Source organism: Hyla sarda, chromosome 8 (genome assembly GCF_029499605.1).
Source record: "Hyla sarda isolate aHylSar1 chromosome 8, aHylSar1.hap1, whole genome shotgun sequence".
Taxonomy (NCBI): Eukaryota; Metazoa; Chordata; class Amphibia; order Anura; family Hylidae; genus Hyla; species Hyla sarda.
In genome coordinates, this window is record NC_079196.1 from 116,661,887 (window position 1) to 116,680,226 (window position 18,340).

An 18,340-nucleotide genomic window follows, 5' to 3' on the forward strand; every position below is an offset into this window, starting at 1 on the left:
CGTGGGTGAGAATTTGAGTTTGAGAATTGGAGACCAAAATGATGAGTTGCACTGACTGGTTTATGAACGTCTATTCATTTAGCGTTTTAATGACCATGTTTGCACACTGATTGGTGTAAAAAAATAAAATAAAACTAAATAATAATAATCTAGCACACCTGTGCAGGTTTGACATGACATGACAGGTAGCTGTCTTGTGGGTGGTGCTGAATCCTGTTAAATGACGTGAGGGTCTCATGCCTATACACAAGGGTGTGTCATTGCTGTTGCTTGACCATGCATTGGTATCTGTGGTCAGTGAATGATAAAAACAAAATTTACCATCCATTGATGGATGGGAAATCCGCCATGAGGCATTTGTTTTTAGAAACTGCTGCTCACAACCAATGTTGCAATGGAGTGTCTCCATCTGCTGGTGGTATTGGAAAGGCATTAGTGCTATGACAGGGTCTGAAGAAGAAGAAGAAGAAGAAGACGGAAAAAAATATATATAAAAAGAAAAAGAGAGAGAGAGAGAGAGACTGACTTAGTGAGCGAGTGAGTGAGAGAGTGAGAGTGAGTGAGAGTGAATGAGTGAGTGAGTGATTGAGTGAGTGAGTGAGTGAGAACAAATGAGTTAAAGCAAGTTAGTGAGAGAGATCGAATGAATGAAAGTCTGAATGACAGAAAGAAAAAAGGATGAAGAAAGAAGCATGAAGAAAAAAAAATGTATATGGAGTTGCTGACATGAGTGCAATCTACAAAGCCGTTGAGGCTGATCCTCATGGGAGGATTATTGCACCAGGACCCTTAGCACTTTTAAAATGCCATTCAATGCCACGGGCTAGATGTAAACTGCAGATGACCATGTTGTGGTAGTTACCATGGATACCCAAGTGATGTGTGAGCTAACACATAGGCCCAACAGATTCCAAGAAGGCCAGAATCACCAGCGGCACCACCATCGATTGTCAGGTCACCCGGATTCAGCAAATACCAGAGTCCAAAATGATGCAGGTTTATACTGTTAATTTTCAGTTTATCGTTACAGTTGGTGTTATTCCATGTCGGAAGGGACGCAGCTACAGCCAGTGGGGTAACTAGAGACAGGCAGGCAGCTATGTGCAACAAAGGTAGGCGTGTTGTTTTCATATGCAGATCTGAAATATTGTCTTATATGCAAGAGGAGGAGTGATGGGGGTTCAGGCAAAAGCCAGGCTATGGATTGCATTGCTAAATGCTCCATCAGAGTGCAATGGTCGCCTGTCCTTTTTTTAAGTGATGATGTGGGTTTAGCCTGTGCTGTATGTATGTATGGGTGGCTGACTGCCACCCACCCAGAGAGTGTATGGGAGGCTGGTTGGCTGCCAGCCTTCCTTCCATTCCTATGAGTAATGTGAGTGCTCATGAAGGGGACATGGTTGGGTCCACCCCTTTCCTGGTTATCCCCTCTAGGCCTTTTGGCTTAGATCAAGTGTAAAAAAAGAAAGGATCTTGCAACAGATTGCATCCTGAGGCACGTTTTTTTTTGTGTGAATACTTGCACTTGGGTGACTTGTGAGCACATACTGATACATACGTTCCCTATCTGGGGACCATAAATTAAATGGATTTTTGAGAAAGGGAGCTGATTTGGAAGCTTGCTTCTGTTGCCCTATGCATTGACCCGATGTGGCAGTATATTCGGGTAGTGAACAGTGCACCACCCCATTCCAGTGTTAAACAAGAAAGATTCTCATTTAATCCTCCGTGGGTGAGAATTTGAGTTTGAGAATTGGAGACCAAAATGATGAGTTGCACTGACTGGTTTATGAACGTCTATTCATTTAGCGTTTTAATGACCATGTTTGCACACTGATTGGTGTAAAAAAATAAAATAAAACTAAATAATAATAATCTAGCACACCTGTGCAGGTTTGACATGACATGACAGGTAGCTGTCTTGTGGGTGGTGCTGAATCCTGTTAAATGACGTGAGGGTCTCATGCCTATACACAAGGGTGTGTCATTGCTGTTGCTTGACCATGCATTGGTATCTGTGGTCAGTGAAAGATAAAAACAAAATTTACCATCCATTGATGGATGGGAAATCCGCCATGAGGCATTTGTTTTTAGAAACTGCTGCTCACAACCAATGTTGCAATGGAGTGTCTCCATCTGCTGGTGGTATTGGAAAGACATTAGTGCTATGACAGGGTCTGAAGAAGAAGAAGAAGAAGAAGAAGACGGAAAAAAATATATATAAAAAGAAAAAGAGAGAGAGAGAGAGAGACTGACTTAGTGAGCGAGTGAGTGAGAGAGTGAGAGTGAGTGAGAGTGAATGAGTGAGTGAGTGATTGAGTGAGTGAGTGAGTGAGTGAGAACAAATGAGTTAAAGCAAGTGAGTGAGAGAGATCGAATGAATGAAAGTCTGAATGACAGAAAGAAAAAAGGATGAAGAAAGAAGCATGAAGAAAAAAAAATGTATATGGAGTTGCTGACATGAGTGCAATCTACAAAGCCGTTGAGGCTGATCCTCATGGGAGGATTATTGCACCAGGACCCTTAGCACTTTTAAAATGCCATTCAATGCCACGGGCTAGATGTAAACTGCAGATGACCATGTTGTGGTAGTTACCATGGATACCCAAGTGATGTGTGAGCTAACACATAGGCCCAACAGATTCCAAGAAGGCCAGAATCACCAGCGGCACCACCATCGATTGTCAGGTCACCCGGATTCAGCAAATACCAGAGTCCAAAATGATGCAGGTTTATACTGTTAATTTTCAGTTTATCGTTACAGTTGGTGTTATTCCATGTCGGAAGGGACGCAGCTACAGCCAGTGGGGTAACTAAAGACAGGCAGGCAGCTATGTGCAACAAAGGTAGGCGTGTTGTTTTCATATGCAGATCTGAAATATTGTCTTATATGCAAGAGGAGGAGTGATGGGGGTTCAGGCAAAAGCCAGGCTATGGATTGCATTGCTAAATGCTCCATCAGAGTGCAATGGTCGCCTGTCCTTTTTTGAAGTGATGATGTGGGTTTAGCCTGTGCTGTATGTATGTATGGGTGGCTGACTGCCACCCACCCAGAGAGTGTATGGGAGGCTGGTTGGCTGCCAGCCTTCCTTCCATTCCTATGAGTAATGTGAGTGCTCATGAAGGGGACATGGTTGGGTCCACCCCTTTCCCGGTTATCCCCTCTAGGCCTTTTGGCTTAGATCAAGTTTAAAAAAAGAAAGGATCTTGCGACAGATCGCATCCTGAGGCACGTTTTTTTTTGTGTGAATACTTGCACTTGGGTGACTTGTGAGCACATACTGATACATACGTTCCCTATCTGGGGACCATAAATTAAATGGATTTTTGAGAAAGGGAGCTGATTTGGAAGCTTGCTTCTGTCGCCCTATGCATTGACCCGATGTGGCAGTATATTCGGGTAGTGAACAGTGCACCACCCCATTCCAGTGTTAAACAAGAAAGATTCTCATTTAATCCTCCGTGGGTGAGAATTTGAGTTTGAGAATTGGAGACCAAAATGATGAGTTGCACTGACTGGTTTATGAACGTCTATTCATTTAGCGTTTTAATGACCATGTTTGCACACTGATTGGTGTAAAAAAATAAAATAAAACTAAATAATAATAATCTAGCACACCTGTGCAGGTTTGACATGACATGACAGGTAGCTGTCTTGTGGGTGGTGCTGAATCCTGTTAAATGACGTGAGGGTCTCATGCCTATACACAAGGGTGTGTCATTGCTGTTGCTTGACCATGCATTGGTATCTGTGGTCAGTGAATGATAAAAACAAAATTTACCATCCATTGATGGATGGGAAATCCGCCATGAGGCATTTGTTTTTAGAAACTGCTGCTCACAACCAATGTTGCAATGGAGTGTCTCCATCTGCTGGTGGTATTGGAAAGGCATTAGTGCTATGACAGGGTCTGAAGAAGAAGAAGAAGAAGAAGAAGACGGAAAAAAATATATATAAAAAGAAAAAGAGAGAGAGAGAGAGAGAGACTGACTTAGTGAGCGAGTGAGTGAGAGAGTGAGAGTGAGTGAGAGTGAATGAGTGAGTGAGTGATTGAGTGAGTGAGTGAGTGAGAACAAATGAGTTAAAGCAAGTGAGTGAGAGAGATCGAATGAATGAAAGTCTGAATGACAGAAAGAAAAAAGGATGAAGAAAGAAGCATGAAGAAAAAAAAATGTATATGGAGTTGCTGACATGAGTACAATCTACAAAGCCGTTGAGGCTGATCCTCATGGGAGGATTATTGCACCAGGACCCTTAGCACTTTTAAAATGCCATTCAATGCCACGGGCTAGATGTAAACTGCAGATGACCATGTTGTGGTAGTTACCATGGATACCCAAGTGATGTGTGAGCTAACACATAGGCCCAACAGATTCCAAGAAGGCCAGAATCACCAGCGGCACCACCATCGATTGTCAGGTCACCCGGATTCAGCAAATACCAGAGTCCAAAATGATGCAGGTTTATACTGTTAATTTTCAGTTTATCGTTACAGTTGGTGTTATTCCATGTCGGAAGGGACGCAGCTACAGCCAGTGGGGTAACTAGAGACAGGCAGGCAGCTATGTGCAACAAAGGTAGGCGTGTTGTTTTCATATGCAGATCTGAAATATTGTCTTATATGCAAGAGGAGGAGTGATGGGGGTTCAGGCAAAAGCCAGGCTATGGATTGCATTGCTAAATGCTCCATCAGAGTGCAATGGTCGCCTGTCCTTTTTTTAAGTGATGATGTGGGTTTAGCCTGTGCTGTATGTATGTATGTATGGGTGGCTGACTGCCACCCACCCAGAGAGTGTATGGGAGGCTGGTTGGCTGCCAGCCTTCCTTCCATTCCTATGAGTAATGTGAGTGCTCATGAAGGGGACATGGTTGGGTCCACCCCTTTCCCGGTTATCCCCTCTAGGCCTTTTGGCTTAGATCAAGTGTAAAAAAAGAAAGGATCTTGCGACAGATCGCATCCTGAGGCACGTTTTTTTTTGTGTGAATACTTGCACTTGGGTGACTTGTGAGCACATACTGATACATACGTTCCCTATCTGGGGACCATAAATTAAATGGATTTTTGAGAAAGGGAGCTGATTTGGAAGCTTGCTTCTGTCGCCCTATGCATTGACCCGATGTGGCAGTATATTCGGGTAGTGAACAGTGCACCACCCCATTCCAGTGTTAAACAAGAAAGATTCTCATTTAATCCTCCGTGGGTGAGAATTTGAGTTTGAGAATTGGAGACCAAAATGATGAGTTGCACTGACTGGTTTATGAACGTCTATTCATTTAGCGTTTTAATGACCATGTTTGCACACTGATTGGTGTAAAAAAATAAAATAAAACTAAATAATAATAATCTAGCACACCTGTGCAGGTTTGACATGACATGACAGGTAGCTGTCTTGTGGGTGGTGCTGAATCCTGTTAAATGACGTGAGGGTCTCATGCCTATACACAAGGGTGTGTCATTGCTGTTGCTTGACCATGCATTGGTATCTGTGGTCAGTGAATGATAAAAACAAAATTTACCATCCATTGATGGATGGGAAATCCGCCATGAGGCATTTGTTTTTAGAAACTGCTGCTCACAACCAATGTTGCAATGGAGTGTCTCCATCTGCTGGTGGTATTGGAAAGGCATTAGTGCTATGACAGGGTCTGAAGAAGAAGAAGAAGAAGAAGAAGAAGACGGAAAAAAATATATATAAAAAGAAAAAGAGAGAGAGAGAGACTGACTTAGTGAGCGAGTGAGTGAGAGAGTGAGAGTGAGTGAGAGTGAATGAGTGAGTGAGTGATTGAGTGAGTGAGTGAGTGAGTGAGAACAAATGAGTTAAAGCAAGTGAGTGAGAGAGATCGAATGAATGAAAGTCTGAATGACAGAAAGAAAAAAGGATGAAGAAAGAAGCATGAAGAAAAAAAAATGTATATGGAGTTGCTGACATGAGTGCAATCTACAAAGCCGTTGAGGCTGATCCTCATGGGAGGATTATTGCACCAGGACCCTTAGCACTTTTAAAATGCCATTCAATGCCACGGGCTAGATGTAAACTGCAGATGACCATGTTGTGGTAGTTACCATGGATACCCAAGTGATGTGTGAGCTAACACATAGGCCCAACAGATTCCAAGAAGGCCAGAATCACCAGCGGCACCACCATCGATTGTCAGGTCACCCGGATTCAGCAAATACCAGAGTCCAAAATGATGCAGGTTTATACTGTTAATTTTCAGTTTATCGTTACAGTTGGTGTTATTCCATGTCGGAAGGGACGCAGCTACAGCCAGTGGGGTAACTAGAGACAGGCAGGCAGCTATGTGCAACAAAGGTAGGCGTGTTGTTTTCATATGCAGATCTGAAATATTGTCTTATATGCAAGAGGAGGAGTGATGGGGGTTCAGGCAAAAGCCAGGCTATGGATTGCATTGCTAAATGCTCCATCAGAGTGCAATGGTCGCCTGTCCTTTTTTTAAGTGATGATGTGGGTTTAGCCTGTGCTGTATGTATGTATGGGTGGCTGACTGCCACCCACCCAGAGAGTGTATGGGAGGCTGGTTGGCTGCCAGCCTTCCTTCCATTCCTATGAGTAATGTGAGTGCTCATGAAGGGGACATGGTTGGGTCCACCCCTTTCCCGGTTATCCCCTCTAGGCCTTTTGGCTTAGATCAAGTGTAAAAAAAGAAAGGATCTTGCGACAGATCGCATCCTGAGGCACGTTTTTTTTTTGTGTGAATACTTGCACTTGGGTGACTTGTGAGCACATACTGATACATACGTTCCCTATCTGGGGACCATAAATTAAATGGATTTTTGAGAAAGGGAGCTGATTTGGAAGCTTGCTTCTGTCGCCCTATGCATTGACCCGATGTGGCAGTATATTCGGGTAGTGAACAGTGCACCACCCCATTCCAGTGTTAAACAAGAAAGATTCTCATTTAATCCTCCGTGGGTGAGAATTTGAGTTTGAGAATTGGAGACCAAAATGATGAGTTGCACTGACTGGTTTATGAACGTCTATTCATTTAGCGTTTTAATGACCATGTTTGCACACTGATTGGTGTAAAAAAATAAAATAAAACTAAATAATAATAATCTAGCACACCTGTGCAGGTTTGACATGACATGACAGGTAGCTGTCTTGTGGGTGGTGCTGAATCCTGTTAAATGACGTGAGGGTCTCATGCCTATACACAAGGGTGTGTCATTGCTGTTGCTTGACCATGCATTGGTATCTGTGGTCAGTGAATGATAAAAACAAAATTTACCATCCATTGATGGATGGGAAATCCGCCATGAGGCATTTGTTTTTAGAAACTGCTGCTCACAACCAATGTTGCAATGGAGTGTCTCCATCTGCTGGTGGTATTGGAAAGGCATTAGTGCTATGACAGGGTCTGAAGAAGAAGAAGAAGAAGAAGAAGAAGAAGAAGAAGACGGAAAAATATATATATAAAAAGAAAAAGAGAGAGAGAGAGAGACTGACTTAGTGAGCGAGTGAGTGAGAGAGTGAGAGTGAGTGAGAGTGAATGAGTGAGTGAGTGATTGAGTGAGTGAGTGAGTGAGAACAAATGAGTTAAAGCAAGTGAGTGAGAGAGATCGAATGAATGAAAGTCTGAATGACAGAAAGAAAAAAGGATGAAGAAAGAAGCATGAAGAAAAAAAAATGTATATGGAGTTGCTGACATGAGTGCAATCTACAAAGCCGTTGAGGCTGATCCTCATGGGAGGATTATTGCACCAGGACCCTTAGCACTTTTAAAATGCCATTCAATGCCACGGGCTAGATGTAAACTGCAGATGACCATGTTGTGGTAGTTACCATGGATACCCAAGTGATGTGTGAGCTAACACATAGGCCCAACAGATTCCAAGAAGGCCAGAATCACCAGCGGCACCACCATCGATTGTCAGGTCACCCGGATTCAGCAAATACCAGAGTCCAAAATGATGCAGGTTTATACTGTTAATTTTCAGTTTATCGTTACAGTTGGTGTTATTCCATGTCGGAAGGGACGCAGCTACAGCCAGTGGGGTAACTAGAGACAGGCAGGCAGCTATGTGCAACAAAGGTAGGCGTGTTGTTTTCATATGCAGATCTGAAATATTGTCTTATATGCAAGAGGAGGAGTGATGGGGGTTCAGGCAAAAGCCAGGCTATGGATTGCATTGCTAAATGCTCCATCAGAGTGCAATGGTCGCCTGTCCTTTTTTTAAGTGATGATGTGGGTTTAGCCTGTGCTGTATGTATGTATGGGTGGCTGACTGCCACCCACCCAGAGAGTGTATGGGAGGCTGGTTGGCTGCCAGCCTTCCTTCCATTCCTATGAGTAATGTGAGTGCTCATGAAGGGGACATGGTTGGGTCCACCCCTTTCCCGGTTATCCCCTCTAGGCCTTTTGGCTTAGATCAAGTGTAAAAAAAGAAAGGATCTTGCGACAGATCGCATCCTGAGGCACGTTTTTTTTTTGTGTGAATACTTGCACTTGGGTGACTTGTGAGCACATACTGATACATAAGTTCCCTATCTGGGGACCATAAATTAAATGGATTTTTGAGAAAGGGAGCTGAATTGGAAGCTTGCTTCTGTCGCCCTATGCATTGACCCGATGTGGCAGTATCTTCGGGTAGTGAACAGTGCACCACCCCATTCCAGTGTTAAACAAGAAAGATTCTCATTTAATCCTCCGTGGGTGAGAATTTGAGTTTGAGAATTGGAGACCAAAATGATGAGTTGCACTGACTGGTTTATGAACGTCTATTCATTTAGCGTTTTAATGACCATGTTTGCACACTGATTGGTGTAAAAAAATAAAATAAAACTAAATAATAATAATCTAGCACACCTGTGCAGGTTTGACATGACATGACAGGTAGCTGTCTTGTGGGTGGTGCTGAATCCTGTTAAATGACGTGAGGGTCTCATGCCTATACACAAGGGTGTGTCATTGCTGTTGCTTGACCATGCATTGGTATCTGTGGTCAGTGAATGATAAAAACAAAATTTACCATCCATTGATGGATGGGAAATCCGCCATGAGGCATTTGTTTTTAGAAACTGCTGCTCACAACCAATGTTGCAATGGAGTGTCTCCATCTGCTGGTGGTATTGGAAAGGCATTAGTGCTATGACAGGGTCTGAAGAAGAAGAAGAAGAAGAAGAAGAAGAAGAAGAAGAAGAAGACGGAAAAATATATATATAAAAAGAAAAAGAGAGAGAGAGAGAGACTGACTTAGTGAGCGAGTGAGTGAGAGAGTGAGAGTGAGTGAGAGTGAATGAGTGAGTGAGTGATTGAGTGAGTGAGTGAGTGAGAACAAATGAGTTAAAGCAAGTGAGTGAGAGAGATCGAATGAATGAAAGTCTGAATGACAGAAAGAAAAAAGGATGAAGAAAGAAGCATGAAGAAAAAAAAATGTATATGGAGTTGCTGACATGAGTGCAATCTACAAAGCCGTTGAGGCTGATCCTCATGGGAGGATTATTGCACCAGGACCCTTAGCACTTTTAAAATGCCATTCAATGCCACGGGCTAGATGTAAACTGCAGATGACCATGTTGTGGTAGTTACCATGGATACCCAAGTGATGTGTGAGCTAACACATAGGCCCAACAGATTCCAAGAAGGCCAGAATCACCAGCGGCACCACCATCGATTGTCAGGTCACCCGGATTCAGCAAATACCAGAGTCCAAAATGATGCAGGTTTATACTGTTAATTTTCAGTTTATCGTTACAGTTGGTGTTATTCCATGTCGGAAGGGACGCAGCTACAGCCAGTGGGGTAACTAGAGACAGGCAGGCAGCTATGTGCAACAAAGGTAGGCGTGTTGTTTTCATATGCAGATCTGAAATATTGTCTTATATGCAAGAGGAGGAGTGATGGGGGTTCAGGCAAAAGCCAGGCTATGGATTGCATTGCTAAATGCTCCATCAGAGTGCAATGGTCGCCTGTCCTTTTTTTAAGTGATGATGTGGGTTTAGCCTGTGCTGTATGTATGTATGGGTGGCTGACTGCCACCCACCCAGAGAGTGTATGGGAGGCTGGTTGGCTGCCAGCCTTCCTTCCATTCCTATGAGTAATGTGAGTGCTCATGAAGGGGACATGGTTGGGTCCACCCCTTTCCCGGTTATCCCCTCTAGGCCTTTTGGCTTAGATCAAGTGTAAAAAAAGAAAGGATCTTGCGACAGATCGCATCCTGAGGCACGTTTTTTTTTTGTGTGAATACTTGCACTTGGGTGACTTGTGAGCACATACTGATACATACGTTCCCTATCTGGGGACCATAAATTAAATGGATTTTTGAGAAAGGGAGCTGAATTGGAAGCTTGCTTCTGTCGCCCTATGCATTGACCCGATGTGGCAGTATCTTCGGGTAGTGAACAGTGCACCACCCCATTCCAGTGTTAAACAAGAAAGATTCTCATTTAATCCTCCGTGGGTGAGAATTTGAGTTTGAGAATTGGAGACCAAAATGATGAGTTGCACTGACTGGTTTATGAACGTCTATTCATTTAGCGTTTTAATGACCATGTTTGCACACTGATTGGTGTAAAAAAATAAAATAAAACTAAATAATAATAATCTAGCACACCTGTGCAGGTTTGACATGACATGACAGGTAGCTGTCTTGTGGGTGGTGCTGAATCCTGTTAAATGACGTGAGGGTCTCATGCCTATACACAAGGGTGTGTCATTGCTGTTGCTTGACCATGCATTGGTATCTGTGGTCAGTGAATGATAAAAACAAAATTTACCATCCATTGATGGATGGGAAATCCGCCATGAGGCATTTGTTTTTAGAAACTGCTGCTCACAACCAATGTTGCAATGGAGTGTCTCCATCTGCTGGTGGTATTGGAAAGGCATTAGTGCTATGACAGGGTCTGAAGAAGAAGAAGAAGAAGAAGACGGAAAAAAATATATATAAAAAGAAAAAGAGAGAGAGAGAGAGAGAGAGACTGACTTAGTGAGCGAGTGAGTGAGAGAGTGAGAGTGAGTGAGAGTGAATGAGTGAGTGAGTGATTGAGTGAGTGAGTGAGTGAGTGAGAACAAATGAGTTAAAGCAAGTGAGTGAGAGAGATCGAATGAATGAAAGTCTGAATGACAGAAAGAAAAAAGGATGAAGAAAGAAGCATGAAGAAAAAAAAATGTATATGGAGTTGCTGACATGAGTGCAATCTACAAAGCCGTTGAGGCTGATCCTCATGGGAGGATTATTGCACCAGGACCCTTAGCACTTTTAAAATGCCATTCAATGCCACGGGCTAGATGTAAACTGCAGATGACCATGTTGTGGTAGTTACCATGGATACCCAAGTGATGTGTGAGCTAACACATAGGCCCAACAGATTCCAAGAAGGCCAGAATCACCAGCGGCACCACCATCGATTGTCAGGTCACCCGGATTCAGCAAATACCAGAGTCCAAAATGATGCAGGTTTATACTGTTAATTTTCAGTTTATCGTTACAGTTGGTGTTATTCCATGTCGGAAGGGACGCAGCTACAGCCAGTGGGGTAACTAGAGACAGGCAGGCAGCTATGTGCAACAAAGGTAGGCGTGTTGTTTTCATATGCAGATCTGAAATATTGTCTTATATGCAAGAGAAGGAGTGATGGGGGTTCAGGCAAAAGCCAGGCTATGGATTGCATTGCTAAATGCTCCATCAGAGTGCAATGGTCGCCTGTCCTTTTTTTAAGTGATGATGTGGGTTTAGCCTGTGCTGTATGTATGTATGGGTGGCTGACTGCCACCCACCCAGAGAGTGTATGGGAGGCTGGTTGGCTGCCAGCCTTCCTTCCATTCCTATGAGTAATGTGAGTGCTCATGAAGGGGACATGGTTGGGTCCACCCCTTTCCCGGTTATCCCCTCTAGGCCTTTTGGCTTAGATCAAGTGTAAAAAAAGAAAGGATCTTGCGACAGATCGCATCCTGAGGCACGTTTTTTTTTTGTGTGAATACTTGCACTTGGGTGACTTGTGAGCACATACTGATACATACGTTCCCTATCTGGGGACCATAAATTAAATGGATTTTTGAGAAAGGGAGCTGATTTGGAAGCTTGCTTCTGTCGCCCTATGCATTGACCCGATGTGGCAGTATATTCGGGTAGTGAACAGTGCACCACCCCATTCCAGTGTTAAACAAGAAAGATTCTCATTTAATCCTCCGTGGGTGAGAATTTGAGTTTGAGAATTGGAGACCAAAATGATGAGTTGCACTGACTGGTTTATGAACGTCTATTCATTTAGCGTTTTAATGACCATGTTTGCACACTGATTGGTGTAAAAAAATAAAATAAAACTAAATAATAATAATCTAGCACACCTGTGCAGGTTTGACATGACATGACAGGTAGCTGTCTTGTGGGTGGTGCTGAATCCTGTTAAATGACGTGAGGGTCTAATGCCTATACACAAGGGTGTGTCATTGCTGTTGCTTGACCATGCATTGGTATCTGTGGTCAGTGAATGATAAAAACAAAATTTACCATCCATTGATGGATGGGAAATCCGCCATGAGGCATTTGTTTTTAGAAACTGCTGCTCACAACCAATGTTGCAATGGAGTGTCTCCATCTGCTGGTGGTATTGGAAAGGCATTAGTGCTATGACAGGGTCTGAAGAAGAAGAAGAAGAAGAAGAAGAAGAAGAAGAAGACGGAAAAAAATATATATAAAAAGAAAAAGAGAGAGAGAGAGAGAGACTGACTTAGTGAGCGAGTGAGTGAGAGAGTGAGAGTGAGTGAGAGTGAATGAGTGAGTGATTGAGTGAGTGAGTGAGTGAGTGAGAACAAATGAGTTAAAGCAAGTGAGTGAGAGAGATCGAATGAATGAAAGTCTGAATGACAGAAAGAAAAAAGGATGAAGAAAGAAGCATGAAGAAAAAAAAATGTATATGGAGTTGCTGACATGAGTGCAATCTACAAAGCCGTTGAGGCTGATCCTCATGGGAGGATTATTGCACCAGGACCCTTAGCACTTTTAAAATGCCATTCAATGCCACGGGCTAGATGTAAACTGCAGATGACCATGTTGTGGTAGTTACCATGGATACCCAAGTGATGTGTGAGCTAACACATAGGCCCAACAGATTCCAAGAAGGCCAGAATCACCAGCGGCACCACCATCGATTGTCAGGTCACCCGGATTCAGCAAATACCAGAGTCCAAAATGATGCAGGTTTATACTGTTAATTTTCAGTTTATCGTTACAGTTGGTGTTATTCCATGTCGGAAGGGACGCAGCTACAGCCAGTGGGGTAACTAGAGACAGGCAGGCAGCTATGTGCAACAAAGGTAGGCGTGTTGTTTTCATATGCAGATCTGAAATATTGTCTTATATGCAAGAGGAGGAGTGATGGGGGTTCAGGCAAAAGCCAGGCTATGGATTGCATTGCTAAATGCTCCATCAGAGTGCAATGGTCGCCTGTCCTTTTTTTAAGTGATGATGTGGGTTTAGCCTGTGCTGTATGTATGTATGGGTGGCTGACTGCCACCCACCCAGAGAGTGTATGGGAGGCTGGTTGGCTGCCAGCCTTCCTTCCATTCCTATGAGTAATGTGAGTGCTCATGAAGGGGACATGGTTGGGTCCACCCCTTTCCCGGTTATCCCCTCTAGGCCTTTTGGCTTAGATCAAGTGTAAAAAAAGAAAGGATCTTGCGACAGATCGCATCCTGAGGCACGTTTTTTTTTTTTGTGTGAATACTTGCACTTGGGTGACTTGTGAGCACATACTGATACATACGTTCCCTATCTGGGGACCATAAATTAAATGGATTTTTGAGAAAGGGAGCTGATTTGGAAGCTTGCTTCTGTCGCCCTATGCATTGACCCGATGTGGCAGTATATTCGGGTAGTGAACAGTGCACCACCCCATTCCAGTGTTAAACAAGAAAGATTCTCATTTAATCCTCCGTGGGTGAGAATTTGAGTTTGAGAATTGGAGACCAAAATGATGAGTTGCACTGACTGGTTTATGAACGTCTATTCATTTAGCGTTTTAATGACCATGTTTGCACACTGATTGGTGTAAAAAAATAAAATAAAACTAAATAATAATAATCTAGCACACCTGTGCAGGTTTGACATGACATGACAGGTAGCTGTCTTGTGGGTGGTGCTGAATCCTGTTAAATGACGTGAGGGTCTCATGCCTATACACAAGGGTGTGTCATTGCTGTTGCTTGACCATGCATTGGTATCTGTGGTCAGTGAATGATAAAAACAAAATTTACCATCCATTGATGGATGGGAAATCCGCCATGAGGCATTTGTTTTTAGAAACTGCTGCTCACAACCAATGTTGCAATGGAGTGTCTCCATCTGCTGGTGGTATTGGAAAGGCATTAGTGCTATGACAGGGTCTGAAGAAGAAGAAGAAGAAGAAGAAGAAGACGGAAAAAAATATATATAAAAAGAAAAAGAGAGAGAGAGAGAGAGACTGACTTAGTGAGCGAGTGAGTGAGAGAGTGAGAGTGAGTGAGAGTGAATGAGTGAGTGAGTGATTGAGTGAGTGAGTGAGTGAGTGAGAACAAATGAGTTAAAGCAAGTGAGTGAGAGAGATCGAATGAATGAAAGTCTGAATGACAGAAAGAAAAAAGGATGAAGAAAGAAGCATGAAGAAAAAAAAATGTATATGGAGTTGCTGACATGAGTGCAATCTACAAAGCCGTTGAGGCTGATCCTCATGGGAGGATTATTGCACCAGGACCCTTAGCACTTTTAAAATGCCATTCAATGCCACGGGCTAGATGTAAACTGCAGATGACCATGTTGTGGTAGTTACCATGGATACCCAAGTGATGTGTGAGCTAACACATAGGCCCAACAGATTCCAAGAAGGCCAGAATCACCAGCGGCACCACCATCGATTGTCAGGTCACCCGGATTCAGCAAATACCAGAGTCCAAAATGATGCAGGTTTATACTGTTAATTTTCAGTTTATCGTTACAGTTGGTGTTATTCCATGTCGGAAGGGACGCAGCTACAGCCAGTGGGGTAACTAGAGACAGGCAGGCAGCTATGTGCAACAAAGGTAGGCGTGTTGTTTTCATATGCAGATCTGAAATATTGTCTTATATGCAAGAGGAGGAGTGATGGGGGTTCAGGCAAAAGCCAGGCTATGGATTGCATTGCTAAATGCTCCATCAGAGTGCAATGGTCGCCTGTCCTTTTTTTAAGTGATGATGTGGGTTTAGCCTGTGCTGTATGTATGTATGGGTGGCTGACTGCCACCCACCCAGAGAGTGTATGGGAGGCTGGTTGGCTGCCAGCCTTCCTTCCATTCCTATGAGTAATGTGAGTGCTCATGAAGGGGACATGGTTGGGTCCACCCCTTTCCCGGTTATCCCCTCTAGGCCTTTTGGCTTAGATCAAGTGTAAAAAAAGAAAGGATCTTGCGACAGATCGCATCCTGAGGCACGTTTTTTTTTGTGTGAATACTTGCACTTGGGTGACTTGTGAGCACATACTGATACATACGTTCCCTATCTGGGGACCATAAATTAAATGGATTTTTGAGAAAGGGAGCTGATTTGGAAGCTTGCTTCTGTCGCCCTATGCATTGACCCGATGTGGCAGTATATTCGGGTAGTGAACAGTGCACCACCCCATTCCAGTGTTAAACAAGAAAGATTCTCATTTAATCCTCCGTGGGTGAGAATTTGAGTTTGAGAATTGGAGACCAAAATGATGAGTTGCACTGACTGGTTTATGAACGTCTATTCATTTAGCGTTTTAATGACCATGTTTGCACACTGATTGGTGTAAAAAAATAAAATAAAACTAAATAATAATAATCTAGCACACCTGTGCAGGTTTGACATGACATGACAGGTAGCTGTCTTGTGGGTGGTGCTGAATCCTGTTAAATGACGTGAGGGTCTCATGCCTATACACAAGGGTGTGTCATTGCTGTTGCTTGACCATGCATTGGTATCTGTGGTCAGTGAATGATAAAAACAAAATTTACCATCCATTGATGGATGGGAAATCCGCCATGAGGCATTTGTTTTTAGAAACTGCTGCTCACAACCAATGTTGCAATGGAGTGTCTCCATCTGCTGGTGGTATTGGAAAGGCATTAGTGCTATGACAGGATCTGAAGAAGAAGAAGAAGACGGAAAAAAATATATATATAAAAAGAAAAAGAGAGAGAGAGAGAGAGACTGACTTAGTGAGCGAGTGAGTGAGAGAGTGAGAGTGAGTGAGAGTGAATGAGTGAGTGAGTGATTGAGTGAGTGAGTGAGTGAGTGAGAACAAATGAGTTAAAGCAAGTGAGTGAGAGAGATCGAATGAATGAAAGTCTGAATGACAGAAAGAAAAAAGGATGAAGAAAGAAGCATGAAGAAAAAAAAATGTATATGGAGTTGCTGACATGAGTGCAATCTACAAAGCCGTTGAGGCTGATCCTCATGGGAGGATTATTGCACCAGGACCCTTAGCACTTTTAAAATGCCATTCAATGCCACGGGCTAGATGTAAACTGCAGATGACCATGTTGTGGTAGTTACCATGGATACCCAAGTGATGTGTGAGCTAACACATAGGCCCAACAGATTCCAAGAAGGCCAGAATCACCAGCGGCACCACCATCGATTGTCAGGTCACCCGGATTCAGCAAATACCAGAGTCCAAAATGATGCAGGTTTATACTGTTAATTTTCAGTTTATCGTTACAGTTGGTGTTATTCCATGTCGGAAGGGACGCAGCTACAGCCAGTGGGGTAACTAGAGACAGGCAGGCAGCTATGTGCAACAAAGGTAGGCGTGTTGTTTTCATATGCAGATCTGAAATATTGTCTTATATGCAAGAGGAGGAGTGATGGGGGTTCAGGCAAAAGCCAGGCTATGGATTGCATTGCTAAATGCTCCATCAGAGTGCAATGGTCGCCTGTCCTTTTTTTAAGTGATGATGTGGGTTTAGCCTGTGCTGTATGTATGTATGGGTGGCTGACTGCCACCCACCCAGAGAGTGTATGGGAGGCTGGTTGGCTGCCAGCCTTCCTTCCATTCCTATGAGTAATGTGAGTGCTCATGAAGGGGACATGGTTGGGTCCACCCCTTTCCCGGTTATCCCCTCTAGGCCTTTTGGCTTAGATCAAGTGTAAAAAAAGAAAGGATCTTGCGACAGATCGCATCCTGAGGCACGTTTTTTTTTTGTGTGAATACTTGCACTTGGGTGACTTGTGAGCACATACTGATACATACGTTCCCTATCTGGGGACCATAAATTAAATGGATTTTTGAGAAAGGGAGCTGAATTGGAAGCTTGCTTCTGTCGCCCTATGCATTGACCCGATGTGGCAGTATCTTCGGGTAGTGAACAGTGCACCACCCCATTCCAGTGTTAAACAAGAAAGATTCTCATTTAATCCTCCGTGGGTGAGAATTTGAGTTTGAGAATTGGAGACCAAAATGATGAGTTGCACTGACTGGTTTATGAACGTCTATTCATTTAGCGTTTTAATGACCATGTTTGCACACTGATTGGTGTAAAAAAATAAAATAAAACTAAATAATAATAATCTAGCACACCTGTGCAGGTTTGACATGACATGACAGGTAGCTGTCTTGTGGGTGGTGCTGAATCCTGTTAAATGACGTGAGGGTCTCATGCCTATACACAAGGGTGTGTCATTGCTGTTGCTTGACCATGCATTGGTATCTGTGGTCAGTGAATGATAAAAACAAAATTTACCATCCATTGATGGATGGGAAATCCGCCATGAGGCATTTGTTTTTAGAAACTGCTGCTCACAACCAATGTTGCAATGGAGTGTCTCCATCTGCTGGTGGTATTGGAAAGGCATTAGTGCTATGACAGGGTCTGAAGAAGAAGAAGAAGAAGAAGACGGAAAAAAATATATATAAAAAGAAAAAGAGAGAGAGAGAGAGAGAGAGACTGACTTAGTGAGCGAGTGAGTGAGAGAGTGAGAGTGAGTGAGAGTGAATGAGTGAGTGAGTGATTGAGTGAGTGAGTGAGTGAGTGAGAACAAATGAGTTAAAGCAAGTGAGTGAGAGAGATCGAATGAATGAAAGTCTGAATGACAGAAAGAAAAAAGGATGAAGAAAGAAGCATGAAGAAAAAAAAATGTATATGGAGTTGCTGACATGAGTGCAATCTACAAAGCCGTTGAGGCTGATCCTCATGGGAGGATTATTGCACCAGGACCCTTAGCACTTTTAAAATGCCATTCAATGCCACGGGCTAGATGTAAACTGCAGATGACCATGTTGTGGTAGTTACCATGGATACCCAAGTGATGTGTGAGCTAACACATAGGCCCAACAGATTCCAAGAAGGCCAGAATCACCAGCGGCACCACCATCGATTGTCAGGTCACCCGGATTC

The 18,340-nt window shown here is 43.3% G+C and overlaps 10 pseudogenes; all 10 read left to right on the forward strand.

Annotated features, from left to right (window-relative positions):
• Positions 1-1,423: 1,423 nt before the first annotated feature.
• LOC130288812 (U2 spliceosomal RNA) lies at positions 1,424-1,687 on the forward strand (annotated as a pseudogene).
• Positions 1,688-3,157: 1,470 nt separating this feature from the next.
• On the forward strand, positions 3,158-3,421 carry LOC130289648 (U2 spliceosomal RNA; annotated as a pseudogene).
• A 1,472-nt stretch (positions 3,422-4,893) lies between these two features.
• On the forward strand, positions 4,894-5,157 carry LOC130289031 (U2 spliceosomal RNA; annotated as a pseudogene).
• Positions 5,158-6,626: 1,469 nt separating this feature from the next.
• On the forward strand, positions 6,627-6,891 carry LOC130289129 (U2 spliceosomal RNA; annotated as a pseudogene).
• A 1,476-nt stretch (positions 6,892-8,367) lies between these two features.
• LOC130288473 (U2 spliceosomal RNA) lies at positions 8,368-8,632 on the forward strand (annotated as a pseudogene).
• Positions 8,633-10,114: 1,482 nt separating this feature from the next.
• Positions 10,115-10,379, forward strand: LOC130288228 (U2 spliceosomal RNA; annotated as a pseudogene).
• A 1,471-nt stretch (positions 10,380-11,850) lies between these two features.
• On the forward strand, positions 11,851-12,115 carry LOC130289131 (U2 spliceosomal RNA; annotated as a pseudogene).
• A 1,478-nt stretch (positions 12,116-13,593) lies between these two features.
• Positions 13,594-13,860, forward strand: LOC130289181 (U2 spliceosomal RNA; annotated as a pseudogene).
• A 1,473-nt stretch (positions 13,861-15,333) lies between these two features.
• Positions 15,334-15,597, forward strand: LOC130289032 (U2 spliceosomal RNA; annotated as a pseudogene).
• Positions 15,598-17,060: 1,463 nt separating this feature from the next.
• Positions 17,061-17,325, forward strand: LOC130288239 (U2 spliceosomal RNA; annotated as a pseudogene).
• The last annotated feature ends 1,015 nt before the right edge of the window (positions 17,326-18,340 follow it).